Below are 18,608 nucleotides of genomic sequence, written 5' to 3' on the forward strand. Positions count from 1 at the left end.
GCACGTCGGTACAAGAGAAGAGACCTCACTGTTGTAGTGCTCACGTCAGAACACAAGAGGAGACCTCCGTGTTGTAGCACGTCGGTACAAGAGAAGAGACCTCACTGTTGTAGTGCTCACGTCAGAACACAAGAGGAGACCTCCGTGTTGTAGCACGTCGGTACAAGAGAAGAGACCTCACTGTTGTAGTGCTCACGTCAGAACACAAGAGGATACCTCTGTGTTGTAGCACGTCGGTACAAGAGAAGAGACCTCACTGTTGTAGTGCTCACGTCAGAACACAAGAGGAGACCTCTGTGTTGTAGCACGTCGGTACAAGAGAAGAGACCTCACTGTTGTAGTGCTCACGTCAGAACACAAGAGGAGACCTCTGTGTTGTAGCACGTCGGTACAAGAGAAGAGACCTCACTGTTGTAGTGCTCACGTCAGAACACAAGGAGACCGACAGTACAGTTCGAACCTGAAGGATCAGAACCTGCCCCATCTCAGGCCAGGAGCATTCTTAGACGGGGGGGCTGTCCCCCGGAGTCGGTGGACGATGCAGCAAGTAGCAAACAGGAGTATACTGATCCAGATCAGGACTCAGAAATGGAGGAAGACCGGGATAGGTCAAGCTCCAGAGCATCCTCAAGGTCCTCATCTAGGTCAAGATCTAGGGAGAGAGTTCAGTACCCAAGGGGCGAACCTCCTAGACCTCGGAACGAGAGAGCTAAACCGGCCAAACTGAGACCTATCAGCAAGGGGCCTCCTCCTCCTCCTTTCAGTCACTCTCGGGCTCGACCTGGAGCTCAGGATTGGAGGACGTCTCCGACGAAGGTGAAGGAGAATTGGCAGGCGATGAAACAGGGGATATTATGCCCACATATCCTGTGACATGGAGACAGGGAGACATCGGCCTGGACCCAAGTTACAGGGCGACGAGAGCCCAGAATGGGCCTGAAAGATAGAAAAGAAATGTGTCCTCTGTGGACTGTATCTGTGATGTCCTGCGTGACCTACGGACAGGGTCACACGACCAGGCCAACCATGCTTCAATAGAGGACTGCTGCTACAATATATATATATATATATTAAACTAAATAAGACTCGTGCACATCTGGTTGGACCCCGACTGGAGGTGCAGGTCAGCGCAAGAGAGATAAATAAATTAAAAGGAGAAAACATTCAAGGGAAAGAAGGGACCGCACACTCCACAGGACTGGTTTTTGCTTATTTATTGTTGCACAACGCGTTTCGCTATCGCTTCCTCAGGTGCTATAAGCCTAGATATAAGACTAGAAGATTTGCGAGGAGAAAAAAAACGTCCCGTAAAAAAACCACTATGATTGGTTGGTTGGTTTAGATATGAGTATGACGACTCACGATTGGGTATGGTAGGCCAAAACATTACGGGTAGGCCAATCAGAGGCAGGATAGGGCGGGACTCCAGCCACAAAGCAGGAAGTGAAAATCAAAACACAGAGCAGACGTACTGAATGAATGCAATTTAACGGATTACATGAACCAGTCCGCGCGAAATGGCAGAGGGGTTCGATGGCATTGATGAAGATGATGATGTCAATAACAACAATGCCTCTCCATGGCCCTATCTGGGACACATTTATGAGTTTGACTGAAAAAACGGCTAAAACATATGCTGCTCTCAACACGTCCAGCACTAACTTGAGAACACATTCAGGTGAGCTGATGAAAATCAACTGTTCCCAAACAGCACACAAGTCAGTACACTTTTTGTCAACAGCTTTAACTAACAGATAGCTGCTATCATGATGATGTTTCACTGTAGGCAGAAAATGAACAATATTATGGGGGTGGAGAAAAGAAAAAAAGAGGGAAAAGCAGTGGTTCTCAACCTGTGGGACAGGACCCCCAGGGGGGGTCCCCACATGATTTTGGGGCCATGGAATGTTTTGTGAGTTACATATTTAAATACATTTGGTCATTTAGCTGACAATTTCATTCAAAGCAACTTACAAATTGTGTACAACAAGTCAGCAGGAGTGGTACATATCTAGCAGCCAAGGATAAGTAGTATTGTTTGTCAGTGTCAAGCTTGAGTGTTATACTCTGAGTACATACTGTAGTAGTATAGACATATTAGCATAGTTGGTAGTAGTATATACATGGTAGCATAATACTAGTCAAATGAAGTAAAACAGTTACAATTCAGATATTGAAGAAGTGTGTTTTTGGTTGATAAAGTGGGCAGGTTTCAGAAGATGCAGAGTTTAAGGATAAATAATACATAAAGATAGAATAGAAAAGAAAAAGACCATTACTGCATCAAAAGTAATCAACAAACTATACTATAAAAACTGATAAAACCAAATGGTCTCTTTCTTTTCTTTTGTAGAGGCTGCACCCAGCTAAACTTGCCTTCCTGGATTTTGTACATAATACAAGTTCATGTTAAAAGGATGACACAAAAAGCCAGACCGAGGGCTTGTTTCAGTTTTATAATAAACAATCAAACTGAGAATTTTTTTTCCTGCCTATTTGTTTGGTGGAAACTTGATCACGAAGTAAAAAAAATAAAAATAAAAAAGTAGTGCCGATGTAGCTAGCTATTTTTGCCATGTTCTTGTAGTGTAGCTTGCTACATTTCTCTGGGGATAGCTTCCATTGTAGTTGAGCTATATTTAATCGAGAGTAACTTGTAGTGTAGCTTGCTACATTTTCCAAGTAGCTTGCTCATCACTGATAATGATAATGATGATATATAATCATTATTATAGGAAAGGAGTTTTCTCAGACATACATTCGGTTTATTACAAACAAAGAAGAGGTTAACAACTCTTCTACGCTTATATTTCATTTGAATTGGATATAACTAACTAGTGACTATGAAATAAGCATGATTAGGATTAGTAATTGACCTGAGAACTTGGCGAGTTTAGCACCTCGCTGGGGGATATCGGGCGGTCACAAGGTTCTATCTCGAGTAGGTGATTGAGATAGATAGAGACACCCGTAGGCTCTTATCAGATACCAATTGAGCACCACAGATATCACAAATTCTTCTATGAAAGAGAGACATCGAGAGGCTTCGTATCTGATTTTTATCATCACTTACTAACGTCCTCGTATGGAATCCTCCCCCTAGACTCAGTCTGGAGGAGGGATATACCAGACTTGGAAATAGATTTTGATTGGCAAAAAGTCTGGGCAAACGTTCGAATTGCGTCACGTAACCCGGACCATCAACAAATGTATCTTAATTATATGCATAGGACATACCTGACTCCTATAAGATTGAACAAAATGGGACTTAAACAAGACTCCAGATGTTCCTTATGTACAAATGGGGATGAGGGTGCATTTATGCACATGTATTGGGATTGCCCACCGGTTAAGATATTCTGGAAAGAAGTGTCCCAGCAATTATCAGAATTCTTATTTATGAACATACCTGTACACTCCTCTGTATTGCTGTTGAATGATGTTTTTCAGTTTGCAGCCCCTATACAGCTAAAGAGACTAGTTGTATCTGGTCTCACAGCTGCTAAAAAGCTGATAGCATCACGATGGTTTCAACCGGAAAAAATTTGCCGGAAGGTATGGGTTCTTACCTATCTCGATGTGATTTATCTAGACATTTCTACAGCAAGAATTTTAGGTGTCAGTGAAACCAACATTGCAATCTGGTTAGAAGTGGTGGAGAGAATAAAAGCTAGCATATGAATTGTAGTGCCTGGTTAGAAACGAATGAAAATGGATGGATTATTCAAGTGGGGGTCTGGGGGGGGTGAGCGAGCAAGAGCATATTGTAGGGTGTTAGATAGCAAGTATTAGGTATATATCTCGTATACTACATTTATAATGATTCAAATGGTGATTTCATTGGATGTTTACTGTTAATGCTTGTGTGTCTAATTTGATGTTATGTTTAATAAAAAATAATAAAAAAATAAAATAAAAAAAAAGACTTTACATCAGCATCCTGTCCATTTTTCTCTCCGTCCTAATCTGACTACTTCCTTTCATCTATCAATCTCAATGGTTCTAGTCAGGACAGACAGAGCTCGACAAGCCAAGGGAGGCCATTGGTCCCTTTTTACGTCAATAAATCCCAGAGTAATCCCAGAGAATAAATCCAGGCTGCACTTGAATGTACAGACTGGGGGGTGTTCCGCGATAACACAGATAACATTAATGACTACACGGAGACAGTGCTGGACTTTGTTTGTACTTTGGTGGAAGAAACAATGTGCTACCACAATTAGAGTTTACCCAAACCAAAAGCCCTGGGTAGAAAAATCCATCCGTGAGGCTCTGAAAGCGTGCACCTCAGCCTACAACACCGGGCTTGTGGCAGGCAACATGAATGACCACAAGGTGGCGAGATACAACGTTAGGAGGGCAGTAATAGAAGCAAAAAGGCGCTACAGGGATAACATTTTACTTCAATATGAACAGGCTGACTCTAGAGCTATGTGGCAGGGCCTCAGAACGATGACAGATTACAAAGGCACCTCCCTCAAGCTGAACAGTGACATCTCCTTAGCAAATTATCTCAATACCTTCTATGCGAGGTTTGAGGCTGTGAATAACAACACCAGCCTACAAACCACTGCAATGGAGGGGGGGGGGCACTGCTGATGGAGACTCAGTGTTCAGGCTAACAGAACATGGGGTGAGGAGGACCTTTAAGAAAGTGAATATCAGGAAGGCAGCAGGACCGGACGGTATCCCCGGCCACGTCCTAAAAGTCTGTGCCGACCAACTAGCCCCGGTATTCACTGACATATTTAACCTGTCCTTGGAACAGGCTGTCATCCCCACCTGTCTGAAGAAGTCCACTATTATCCCTGTACCCAAAATATCCAAGCCTGCTTGCCTCAACGACTACCGCCCTGTAGCTCTCACCTCCATAGCCATGAAGTGCTTTGAGAAGCTAGTAAAGGGCTACATCTGCTCCTCCCTCCCCGTCAACCTGGACCCCCTGCAATTTGCATACTGCCCCAACAGGTCCACGGAGGACGCCATAACCCATGTGCTGCACACAGCAGCATCACACCTGGACAAGAGGCAGGGGAACTATGTGAGAATGCTGTTCATCAACTACAGCTCAGAATTCAATACCATAGTCCCCTCCAAACTCATAGCCAAGCTCAGGGACCTGGGCTTGAATTATGACCTCTGCCAGTGGGTCTTGGACTTCCTGACGGGCAGACCCCAGGTGGTGAGAGCAGGCAACTGCACCTCCTCATCCATCACTCTCAACATAGGGGCCCCCCAGGGCTGTGTTCTGAGTCCCCTCTACTCCCTGTACACACATGACTGTGTGGCACAGCGGAACAACAACACAATCATCAAATTTGCTGACGACACAGTAGTGGTGGGCCTGATCTCTGCAAACGACGAGAGGGCCTACCTGGAGGAGGTCAAGGTTCTAGCGGGATGGTGTCAAGAGAACAGCCTCTCCCTGAACGTCAGCAAAACAAAGGAGATGATTGTGGACTTTAGGAGGTCAGGGGTCAGGGACTATAGCCCCCTCAGCATCGACGGGGCACCGGTTGAGAGAGTGAACAGTTTTAAGTACCTCGGAGTCCACATATCCGAGGAATTGACATGGACCACACACATTGACAGTGTTGTGAAGAAGGCACGGCAACGCCTCTACTTCCTCAGGCGCCTAAGGAAGTTCCAAGTCAGTCAGAAGATCCTTAAGAACTTCTACTCATGCACAATAGAGAGCATCCTGACTGGCAATATCACCTCCTGGTTTGGGAATAACACCGCACAAGACCGTAGCAGACTACAGAGAGTGGCCCGTTCAGCCGAACGCACAATTGGAGGGGGGCTTCCCACTCTCCAGGACATTTACAACAAGCGGTGCATGGGTAAGGCTAAGAGAATTATCAAAGACTCCATCCACCAAACAACTGCCTCTTTGAACTGCTGCGGTCAGGCAAGCGATACCGGAGTCTCATGGCAAGCACAGAGATTCAGAAGAAGCTTCTATCCCCAGGCCATCAGGATGCTCAATGAACAATAACACTATGTAACAACCATCAAATGCACTCACAGCACACACATCCACACGCACACACTCACTTTAAACAAACAACTCACTGCAGCACCCACTTTACCCACTTTAGAACACCTAAACACACTTTATATTTATTGGTAAAGAATTTGCACTACAACCCATACCTCATTACACCTTACTGTAAATTATACCTAAATTGTACCTCATCCCATCTCTGCTTTGCACTGTATAGTATATAGTATATTGTATTGTAACTCAGTTACTTCTACTCTGCATTGAACATTGTATATATGTATATACTGAACACTTTTGTCTACGTACCTGACTATCTATTTTATACTTGCTATACTTATTTTATACTTATCTATTTTTGTCTAGCACAGTCTCTGGAGCGTAACTGAAAGAAGCATTTTGTATAAAAGTATTCTGTACTTCTGTATGACAACTAATAAAGAAACTTGAAACTTGAGGTCTTAGTGGTGCTAATTCGTCATTGCCAAAGAATGGAGTGAACACAAGTTGCTCTTTCTGTCTTGTTCCTCCTCTATCTCTTCAACCCAACCCCCCCACCCAACACCCATCTTCTGGTTATCACAACGTCATTCTATAAAACAGCCAATGATACAGGATTTCCAATGACCAGCTGATGACCCTCCTCCTCTATGAGCTATGAGTATTGCGTGGAATTTACAGCAGCGCTCCAACTCTGTCATCATTATACCTTTGGGATACTGAGCACCACCCATCACCAGACGAGATGAAGAATTATATTCATTCAGTCATTCAGCCCATGATTTCCAATGGATGCGTCGGTCATGGTGTGGGCTTTAGAGGGCCGTAAATCACAGCCGTGGTAAAGGCTGGGATGGAAACTTAATTGGCTATTGCCTCAATTTCTTCCAGTAAATGAAGCGGATGAAGCCCCTGAGAGTAAAACAAACTAGCTGACGATGCAGTCTTCATCATCATCGCCATGTTTGCCAAGGGCCCTAGTGATCTTGCATCCGGTCTGTCCTCTTCAACTCGTTAACTCAAGATTACCACCAGGAAGTTGCACTCGAATGGCCGACCAAGTGGTAAATACCAGTGGTAACCTCAGGCAGGTCCCATGATACCAGAGTTTGCAAGTTGTGATGTTTCACTGACCCTTCACCTTTTTTGGTGCAAATATACTTTATTATGAACATGGAGTATCATGAGACATCATCAGAAATGTGATAATGACATTACAAAAGAATTGCTCAATTAACCTGCATCAAGAAAGAAAGGTTGAATAATCTGTCTGAATCTGCTACCTTGCATCTGATTAGTCCTGACTTTATGACCTAACTACTGTAGCATGCCTGAAGACTATCACCTCGTATTTACCATTTGGTCACATGATACATTTCCGACATTTCCGTGTTGACGTGGACCAACTGAATGCACGATTAATAATGCTATATGCACAATGTATGCTGGCAAGGCATGCCACATATAGATATTTACCTATATATATTAAGTAAAACCTGTATGAACGTGAGTAAGAGAGAAGAGAAGAGGAGGAGGAAGATTGCTGTGTGTGTGACCCCATGCTGTGTTTATCTGCTTTCGGAAGGAGGACCCTGCTGTGTGCTATATCCCCTGATCCTATGAGAACCCGCCTGTGCATCCACCCCTGCTTGTCTGATGTCTCTTGTCCCGGATCATCCCCCGCTCGTACGAGAACCGCTCTCTGTGGACCGAACCCCGCTAACGGACCAAGGCGCTTCTCTGGAATTACGGACTGGCTGACGATCACACTAACCCCTCCTTTTCTCCTAAACAGCATTACAACTGCTGTTAAACGTGCTTCTACTGTGTGCCGTGTGTATTTTGTTAAAACCAGTCTAGTGACAACTCATAACACCCGAGTCTGTCACAATATTAAATATGTTAAAATTATATTTCTACCATATGTACTTAGCTGAGAATACACTTGCAGTATCTTTGGTACGTCTTCTGTGCTTTCAGAAGCAAGATGGTCGCTGTCAGAAGCAAGATGGCCTCGCCTATGTCGGCTGCTAGTCGTCTTCGCTTGCTACTGGTCCTGTTTTTTGTTTCTCTGTTTGTTTCGCTGTGTTTGTGTAGTTTTAAATCGGCAGTTGTGTATGGTCGCCAAACGTTAACTTACTGGATATTGGTGCTTCTGTGGCAAACTCACTGTCGCACCCACTCAATCAGTGGAATTTTCACCACGCCCTGTGTCTCAAATGACCAGAGGTGATCTGGTCAACATCCTGTTGCTGTCCTCGGACCAGAAGGGCGAGGCAGAGGGGTAAGCGAGCTGGAGCCGCAGTAAAGCTCCGCAGGCTAAACCGATGCCGCTCCCCGCTATGCTTCTCACCACCTCCCTGGCAGATAGCCCCAGGGTGAGGTTGTCATGTCTCCGACCTATCCTCCCTGCGTCAGTGCCTGGCTTCAGTGCCAGCGTGGCCACGTCCGGGGCTCGTGGCTCTGGGAACCGATAATCGGCGCACACCAGTGTGGCTTCAGTGCCTGGGTATCTGTACTTACTGTCTCGGGCCTTTACAATAGGCAGAGCTGGCTCTGACTCCATCTCTGTTGGTCTACTCAACGCCAGATCCATTGCTAACAAATCCTTCCTACTGAATGACTTTGTTGTCGCCAATAAGTTGGATTTTTTGCTTGTATCGGAGTCTTGGCAGAGAGTAGCGGAGTTTGCCTCCCTAAACGAACTATGTGCTCCAAACTACATCTACTCATGTGTGCCAAGACATACGGGACGAGGAGGAGGACTTGCTTCGTTTAACAGAGACTGTTTCTCCACCAACACAGTGACCACTGTATCGTTTCCATCGTTTGAAGTGCTATCGACTAAAATTGGACTAATCTACCGCCCCCCCTGGTAAGAATGGCTCTTTTTTCTTATAATGCAGGACCTGTTCAGAGGTCTTTAATTGGCATGCAATTACCCTCAATGTTAGCGGTTAGCACACACGGTTAGCACACACACACTGGAACACACACGCATGCATTGTTTTTGTAGGATCGCCGATGCGATTCTCCTCTGCGCTTAACCCATCCGGTCGTCCTTCCCCCCCAAGGGCAGCCGGGAGCAGACGAGGGCTGTGGCGTGGGCCACGCCCGGGGACCATCCAAGTGCTCCTGCCCGTCTTCGTCACGGACGCGACAGCGTTAGCGATCTGTTGTTGTTTGCATGTTTTTCCATTGGGTTTGTCTTATCGGGGGGGAGGGAACCCTTGCGAGCATGGGGAGAACATGCAAACTCCACACAGAAAGGCCCGGGAGATACCCCACATCGGTAAATGGAATCGCGGAAACCTGGTTCCCAAGCGGGAATCGAACCCTGGACCTTCTTGCTGTGAGGCGACAGTGTTTAGCGTCTATCATCCGCTATGAGAGAATCCTTTTGTGCTGGGATTTTAACATACATAAAATGACTGTTCAGACAAGTTTGCTAGCAATTTCCTAAATGTTAGTCTTTTAATTTCACCCAACATGTGTCGGGTCCTACGCATATCAAAGGCAACACTTTGGATCTCGTGTTTACAATTGGTTTGAACATCAGCAATGTTAGTACTGAGGATTTATTTGTTTCTGATCATAAATGTGTACTGTTTAACATGTCCCTAGACAACGCGTATGTTCCGGGAAAGCGAGTAAAAACCTTGCACACCTTAAATGGCTCAGCGGTGGAAAACTTTGTAGCTTTCTTTGACAGTAATGTTTTGGTGTTGCATAATGACAACGTAGATTTTTTAGTCAACACTTTCAATGCATACTGCGCCACCATTTTAGATGACGTCATTCCCCTGGTGACGCACAGTATTTAATCTATAAATACCTCCCCCTGGTTAACAGAAGACATCCGTAAACTGAGACAGCAATGTGGCAAAACAGAGCGGTGGAAAGCCACCAATGTCCAGGTCCACCGTCTCTATTTGAAAGCACTCTTATCCGAGTTTAATGAAGGGATTAAGAACGCCAGGGCTGCTTATTTTTCAAACCTAATCTCCTCTAGCCAGCACAACCCCAGAATGCTTTTTAAAACACATCAATCACATTGTCAGCCTCTCCCCTCCGTTCCTGTCATTTCAAATGATGACTGTATCCATTTTCTTAAATCTTTTGTAAATAAGGTTGCTGATGTGAGGGCAATCATCACCCCCTCTCACTCCCCCCTCCCCATTTGTCCAGTTAGGCAGGCAACCCTGAGTCATTTATCCTGTATCTCCTTAGCTGACCTAACTGGCCTAGTGAGCGCTATGAAAGCTTCCTCAAGCCCTTTGGATAGTATACCATCATCCTTGCTTAAGGAAGCTATTCGTTATGTTGGCCCTTCCCTGGTCCTCATTATAAATAGCTCCATTAATTCTGGCTCTGTGCCATCTTATTTTAAACAGGCGGTCGTTTAAAAAACAAACCTGGACCCAGTGGTGGCCGGCCGATAGAGGGCGCTCGGGCGCCGCCCCCCCCCCCCCCCCCCCCCGGTGAAGAGAGAAGGAGAAGAAGAAATTGTGTTTTTTGATTTTAGATTTTTGGACCCCTAAAAATAAACTAAACATGTTTTAAATGAATAATAATTACTCATTTTAAGTACGTTTGTGTTTCAAATGCACAATAATGTTAATATATCAAATATAAATCATTGATTTGTGCGTGATTCACATGACGTCACTCTCTCTCCTGATAGAGAGTACCTCCAAAGCTGGGCGCATAGACGTAACGCGCACACTGTGCACGTCACTGTATCGTCGCAGCCAATGTAAATAAGATCAAGCAAATGCATTCCCATATCAGGGTGTTCAAATATGATGTCTCAGGGCACGTTTTCTAGCGCTCGAAGCAAGCTCTGCGCCACTGTACTTGTCACGTCGTCAGTCATCAGACAGAAAATAATGCTTGGAGGAGGAGCCAGTAGTATTTTCATTTCAGATCGTGAGTTAGCTTAGCTAGGCTCATGGTTCGGTAATAAGAAGTCTATTCTCAGGAGTTGGAGAGATCATCACGAGATACTGTACTTTCAGACAGTGTTGGATCTAACAAAAGGATTTATATGGACACTTTTTATCATGGAAAGTTCAAGTTAAAATCACTCTAGACCAGTGGTCACCAACCCGTCGATCTTGATCGACTGGTCGATCTTTGAGACTGTCCCTGTAGATCTTTCCATGAAAAAAAAAAAAAATTATCTTACCCTGAGAGTCCACATTACAGTTCTACTTTTGTTTTGATGTGAAAAGTGATGCTGCACTTAGCACTGACTGAGAAAGTACACATACAGTTCTACTTTTGTTTTGATGTGAAAATGATGCTGCACTTAGCACTGACTGCACTTAGCACTGACTGAGAAAGTACACATTACAGTTCTACTTTTGTTTTGATGTGAAAAGTGATGCTGCACTTACCACTGACTGAGAAAGTACACATTACAGTTCTACTTTATAAAATGCTAATTGTAAATATGTTTGTCAATGTTAATAATATGAGAAAGTCCACATTACAGTTCTACTTTTGTTCTGATGTGAAAGGTGATGCTGCACTTAGCACTGACTGCACTTAGCACAGACTGAGAAAGTACACATTACAGTTCTACTTTATAAAATGCTAATTGTAAATATGTTTGTCAATGTTAATAATATGAGAAAGTCCACATTACAGTTCTACTTTTGTTTTGATGTGAAAAGTGATGCTGCATAAGATGACTGCACTTAGCACTGACTGAGAAAGTACATAATAGTTCTACTTTGACGTTTTAATGTTGGACCAAAGCATTGCATGTAATTAGAATACAGGCAAATAAAAGTAATTTAGTTTAAAGTACAATCTTTTACAGTCTTTTTCTCTCAACGCTTCAATAGGTAGATCTTGCCTTCACCAAAAAAAAAAAAGTGATCTTGGGCTTAAAAAGGTTGGTGACCACTGCTCTAGACGGCCAGCATTTCTAAACAGACTTGCATAGTCCGTGGGGCTGTTTGTAGAGCTAAATCTATACTTTATAGTATTGCTATCTGTCCATTCTCATTGTCAATTGAGACCATAAACCGTCCCTTAAAAATGGCTTAAAGAAATAATTTTTTCATCAATACGTTCTCATTTGATAGCATCTTGAATATACGCGTTATAAGGGATTTCAGCTAGTATATTTCCTGGAAGGCGAGATACAGGCCGCTAAGCTAGTAACGTTAAATCCAATGGCATTTCGGCTATACAGAAGCTACAGTTAAAAATCAAACTGCATATGATTGGTATGATGGTCCACCATGAATGCATGAAAGGGGGGGGCGGGGGACCTCGTTTCTGATGATTGATTACCAATAACCGTGTTAGCCTCAGTAGCCACATTCACTGACCGGCTGGATGGCTATCATAACAAGCCCTGATCAGCATGTAATTTACGTGAAAAAGATCTTACCGTGGGCCGGATGGATCCCCCAAAGGATTTTCCAGTTATCGATCGCCATCTGGTAGATCGATATGTCCATTGGCTGATGATATATTCCTTTACTGCACACTGAAATCCGCGTCCCAAAACGTATTCCAAGCTACAGGCTATAGGCGTCGCTTCATGTTAGCAGGAAATCCAGAAAAAACAAGACAACTTCTGCCACAGGGAACACTGCATTATCGAGATAGCGCCCCTAAGAGGATCTGGCCGGTAATGCACTTTTTCGAATTCGAAGAGTAGGGTACTTCTGCAGTGCTGCTCGGTGACATCGAGTAGGTTATTACAATGGAATAAAATCCAAAACAACCTTGCCACGGACATGTCCGTGGTTGGTCCTCAACCGTTGGATTCGAAACACGGACTTATCCGTGGTCGGGCGCCATTGTAAATGTAGAACAACTCACCAAAAGTGACTATTGCACAATTTATTTGACAAAAAAATCTTCACACGCATGACATCTGACTCAGGCAAATGCGCAGTCCTTGTTCTGTTAGAGCTCTTGACGGTAGACCACCACATCATGTTGGATAGGCTCAGGGAGTGGGTGGGCACAGTGGTTTGCCTCATACCTCTGTGAGAGAAGTTTCTCTGTGGCCGTGGGCCCTTTTAGGTCCGATAATTCTCCCCTACACTGTGGTCTGCCTCAGGGGTCCGTTTTGGCTCCAATTTTTATATGCCCTTTATAAGTGTGCGAACCATAGCATGGTCTTTGGGTGAGCCATGGAACCTTTATATTTTTTCGCGGCGCAGGGAGGAGTCGGACTGTTGGAGGAATGGATAACTGTGATCGCAGACGTTACTGTAGCCTGTAGTAGGTAGGCCTTGTGTATGTATGTATGTGACAAATAAACCTCTTGAATCCTGTCAACAGGACAACTCACTTGTTGATGTTGTGGTCCGGCCGTCTGGACGGTCTGGGCTTCCACAGCACATTCCATGATAAAAAAAAGTATCCATTTAGTTAGATAGATGATAGATCATCATCCAACACTGTCTACAGTATCTTGTGATTATCTCTCAGACTCCTGACTTACTAACTCCACCGGGCGTTGTCTTGTCAGAGATATAATAGTCCCCACCGGAGCAGCACCAGCAGCAGGTGTAATTGTAACGGCGTCGCCTGTAGATGATCCCGCCTCGTGCTGCTCTGTCAAGTCGATTGACTGCTTCACTGTCTTCGTGAAACCAAAATTGGTTAGGCTTACTTGTTGCATTTTTCGTTTAGACATTATCCATTCCTGAGTGACCTTATTTACCTGTCAAAACGATCACTGTCAACAAGTCACAGCCACAGGTTACAACGTGGGTCAAGTTTGATTTGTGCCGTGCGTGCGGGCTGCAGCGCCGCCGCGCTCCGAATGGTAATTGCAAGAATAGCATGCATGTTGCCATATTACGTGTGTGAATTAGTGCGTAAATCATTAATCATACATCCAAAATAGCATAAGTTTATTATTATACACGATGATGATACAGAAAATTACAGAAAAATGAGAAATGCATGGCAAAAGTAGCATTTATTTTCAGTAATTTAGAGACCCCCCAAAGATTCACAAATCATGTTTTCAAGGGAGCTGATGTCTGATCTAAGGGAGCCATGGCTGCCCCAGCTCCCCCGTGGATTGCACCCTGGTATGCTCCCCTTAGGACTCATAATTAGCTCATTTAAAGGGGAACTATCATATAAATGGCCTTTTCCAGTGTTTAGCATTGTTTTCTAACAATGTGAGGTTGTACCAACACTGTCTAGGTCTCAAATTCTCATTTTGGAGCATTCCTCCAGTTCAGCTGAGACAAGATCCTCCCCCACTAAACCAAGCCATTCTGAATTTAGCAGATCTGTGACGTGTAAGAATTCTGATCTGCCACCGCCCACCCACAATCAACTGTGATACGTTTATATGAGCAGCGAGTGCAAATAATGCGGAAGCGCTTTCGACAGCAGAGACCTTCAGCTGTTCACACACACACACACCGTGAATCCCACACAGAACTAGATAAAACGGGTGGGAGGTAATCACCTTCAACCTGTTTCTGTTGCACGCGCCCGTATTTCGTGCAATAATATTCACAGGGTATATATTGTCATTTGAAACAAGTTACCGACCTAGGAAAGAGATGTCTCCGTGCAAGAAAAGTTCATCGGTCCCGGAGATATACACTATTACAAACATTGGTACCATTGCAGATGCATATTTGAGTGATTAGCACCACAATGTCCTTTCTTAAGGGTGAATGTTTGTACCGTAGCTCTTTTTCTCCTAATGCAATCTTATTGTTTATGGGACTCGTTAGTCTACAATGCTCTCTAGAGGGGGAGACAGGTTACTATATTCATTTGATTAATGGCACTGTACCAAAGGGAATGAATGAAAAAAATTTGTTATCCTGTTTCCTATAAGTGACTTTTTTACTTTTACTTTTATTATCAAGATTATATTATCATTATTATTATTATTATTATTGAATGGTGAAAAGTTTCCTTCTGTTGTTGTTGTTCTTTGCTTATAGAATTTTGTGTTTGCTATTGGCTTATCTAAGTTTCTGGTTTATATTTGTTTTCAACATTCTACATTATTAGTCCTTACTCTGGAGGTCAAAGTTGACTAGCATTCCCAAGCTCACCTCTATGATGTCACTTCCTGCCCACATGGTATATAGCTCCCATTTTTACAAGCTATCACGGTTAGCCTATTAACACTGAAGATGGAACACCTGTTCCGAAACATGTCTGTATTATAGGCTGCCATTAAAAAAAAATTATCTGAGAGTGCTGGTCCGGCCTTCGCCTTTTTTCCTCATAATCCTTGGGATTTCAGCACCCAGTGTCAGATACTGAGAAGCGCGGCCTACCTTGACTTTAACAAGTTACCAATGCATTGTCCCGTGGGGATTATGCCCCCCCGCGGCGAAATTAATTAGTCCCTCTCTATCTCTCTCTCTCCCCCAAAGAAAGGTATCTGCCAGTGCAGGTGGGTGACAGTCTGTCACTCAAAGTGCATTGCGAGTATGGGCGGAGCCCAGCCAAAAACAGCTTGGAATCTTGAAGGGCAGAGAGTGGTGCTCTACACTACTTTAGAAATTAGAAATACAAAACAATGAATTGTATTGAATAAAACCGGTCCACCGTCTCTAGTTTTTACATACAGAGCAGTCCACAGCCAAGCCCCCCCGTACATCTCGGACCTCATACACCCCTATAAGTCCAGCCGGTCCCTGAGGTCTTCTGATCAGGGCCTCCTGGTGGTGCCCCGAACCAGGCTAAAGACTAAGGGGGACCGAGCTTTTGAAGCGGTGGCCCCTAGGCTCTGGAATGAGCTCCCCCAGGACTTAAGAGCCTCCCCCTCTGTGGACTCGTTCAAGGGGCAGCTAAAAACCCACCTGTTCAGGTTGGCATTTGGCCACGTACACATGTGAACTGGTGATTTAGTTTCTTCTGTTTTTGTCCGTGCTTGTCTTTAAATTGTATGTTTTTATGAATTGACCTGTTTTTGCATGTTGTCTCTGACTACCTCTATGTTTTGCTCTCGAGTCATAGTGTGTCGATATACAGATTGCAGCAACTGTTCCACCTCATACTGGATCTGAGCACCACTGGCACCATGGATCTGCTTCATGCCATTTTCAGTCGGACCTACAACGTCTAACCATGCCAACCTGTTCTGAGTGGTTCTCCTGACCCCCTGGGGCGAATGGCCTTGAGCCATCTTCTTGTATTCCATCTTGTATACCAGCGCGTGTATTCATATGCCTCTTTGTTCCTAGTTCTATTTATTACTTTAATTAAACATAAATCGTATTTACTTTGATAATATTCCTACTATGTATGCATATATATACTGTATGCTTATATTACATGTATTTATTGCTCCCATGTCTGCCTGTTGCGAACACGGGAGCTCTCTAACCCCTGTCTCCCTGTCTCTCTGTGAGTGGATGTCTCGAGTGTTAGTGTGTTGCTATACAGGTATACAGCCAGCCCTGGTCCCGCCCCCATTGGGCCTGTCATTCAAGGTGGTGTGATGGTCAAGGTGGTGTGATGGTCAAGGTGGTGTGATGGTCAAGGTGGTGTGCTCTTCCCTGCGCCGTCCTTGATGTGGCAAACAGTGTCGACTGCAGCGGCTATTCTACCTCAAACTGGATCTGACTGCCACAGGTACGATGGATCTGCTCTACGGTACGTCGCCCTCACTTGACCGGCATCTAACCTTCTGTAACGGACCACTTGAGATTAAACATGTCTAGATAATATCCATTGCTGTTTACTAAATAATATTCAGTATGTATGTATGCCTTGAAATGACGTTTGGGATTTTACCCGAGTTCGATACCCGTATGCCTATATAAATCTGTCCCTATTGGCGCACCGTTAATCAGTACAGCTGGAAGCACCTGTTAAGTGATGTAGTCGGTCGGCAGCAGGAACGTTTGGTGCGTCTTTTTGTATCGCCTTTGTATTCCTGTGCGACTTTTTATCCTTTTGTATCCCCATGTATTGATCGTGTGTTTTAAACTAAAAGAAAAGAAAGGACCTTTTCGGTTTACATTCCTTGGAGAGCGCAACAAGGTATGCTTTGTTGTTTATTTGATTATGGTTGTAACTTTGTAAAATGTAATTTGTGAATGAATGATTGTATGTCTTGTGTAGGAATGTAATCCTTGTAGTTTTGATACCAATGTTATTTAGTTTAGTGTTTGTACTGTGCTGTGGAAACCGTTATGTGAAATGTTTGTTTGTCTGTTTATGTACGTTTCCAATGCAGTTTTCACGCTGCTAAGATATATATATATATTTTTTTATTAATAGTTTGAAACACAAAACAGCTCAACATAAATACAGTACAATACAGACAAAACTAAACTCACAAACAATAAACAATACAATACAGTACAATACAGACAAAACAAAACTCACAAACGGTACAATACAGACAAAACACACTAACAAAATGGGGGGGGGGGGGGGGGGGCGGTGCAGATCAAACACTCCTGCTTTCAGTCATAAGTATTCTCCAAATATGTCCTTATATAGATCCAGGGACCGTCCTCTCCATGGTCATGTTCAGCGAGCGTTGAGGCTGCTCGTTCCATTGTCAATAGGTCCATGAAATCCCTCATCCAGGTGTCCATGCAGAAACAATTTGGCTTTTGCGTAAGTGCTGATTGTATACCAACTACCCCTATGCCCAAGAGGCAGACTCTTGGACATAAGGGTATCTTAACACTGAGAATAGAGGATAGTCTTAAAATGACCTTGTGCCAAAAACTCTTCACTGTGGGGCAATGCCACAACATGTGGATGAGTGTTCCTACCTCCCCACATCCAATTGACCAGAGGGAAGGTAATAGAGAGAAGGTTGTATGTAGATGAGGAGGAAATTCCATTGATAAGGAACAAGCCCACGCGTTACTCCTGCTGAACGGACGTGTTTTTTTTGGACCTCCCAAACTTTCATACTTTATACTGATTTCTTTTTACGTTACTGTTTTCTTTCTTTCTACCATTTTTAACCATTGATCTTAACTGATCACTGACTTTTAACGTTTTTATCTTTTATCGTTTATGCTGATGGATTTATTGGTCTTATGTGACTTTTTACTGGACGTGACCTAAGCTATCGAAGCTTGTTGTTGCCATAGCTACAGCTACACGCTACAGTACTCACAGTGTTTAACTCTCAGAGGAAATGGCTCCGACGTCAGATGTCGCAGAAATGCGAACGGAACTGAAGTCCATTGATATACTAGTAATGGATCTTCTCAAGCGTCAAACGGAGCTCATGTCCAGGCTGGCTATAGCATGGAGCAAGCGGACGCGGGCTGCTCCAGTAGTCCCTCCTGGGCGACAGTGGTGAGGGGCCGAAGGAAGCTCTCCCTTCCTCTATGTGATCCCTTTGATTCACCTCAACTATCCAACCGATTCAATCCTCTGTGTAATGATCCCGGCCTCCTGGGCTCTCCCTCGCTTCAGTCTCCTGCTGCTAGTGCTGTAGCTTTGCTCAAAGACTATCCGATGCTAGCTACTAGCCAGGCTCCAAGCGAAGCTGCCAGGACGGCCCTCTCCAGCTCACGGCTCGGCCATGGAAGTAGAGCTGCGCCCCGGAGCAGAAAGCGTTCTGCCCTGTTTGCTCTCGCATCACCAAACTCCCCAGACTCAGGCGATG

This window comes from Notolepis coatsorum (genome assembly GCF_963971535.1).
Source record: "Notolepis coatsorum genome assembly, chromosome: 20".
Classification (NCBI taxonomy): Eukaryota; Metazoa; Chordata; class Actinopteri; order Aulopiformes; family Paralepididae; genus Notolepis; species Notolepis coatsorum.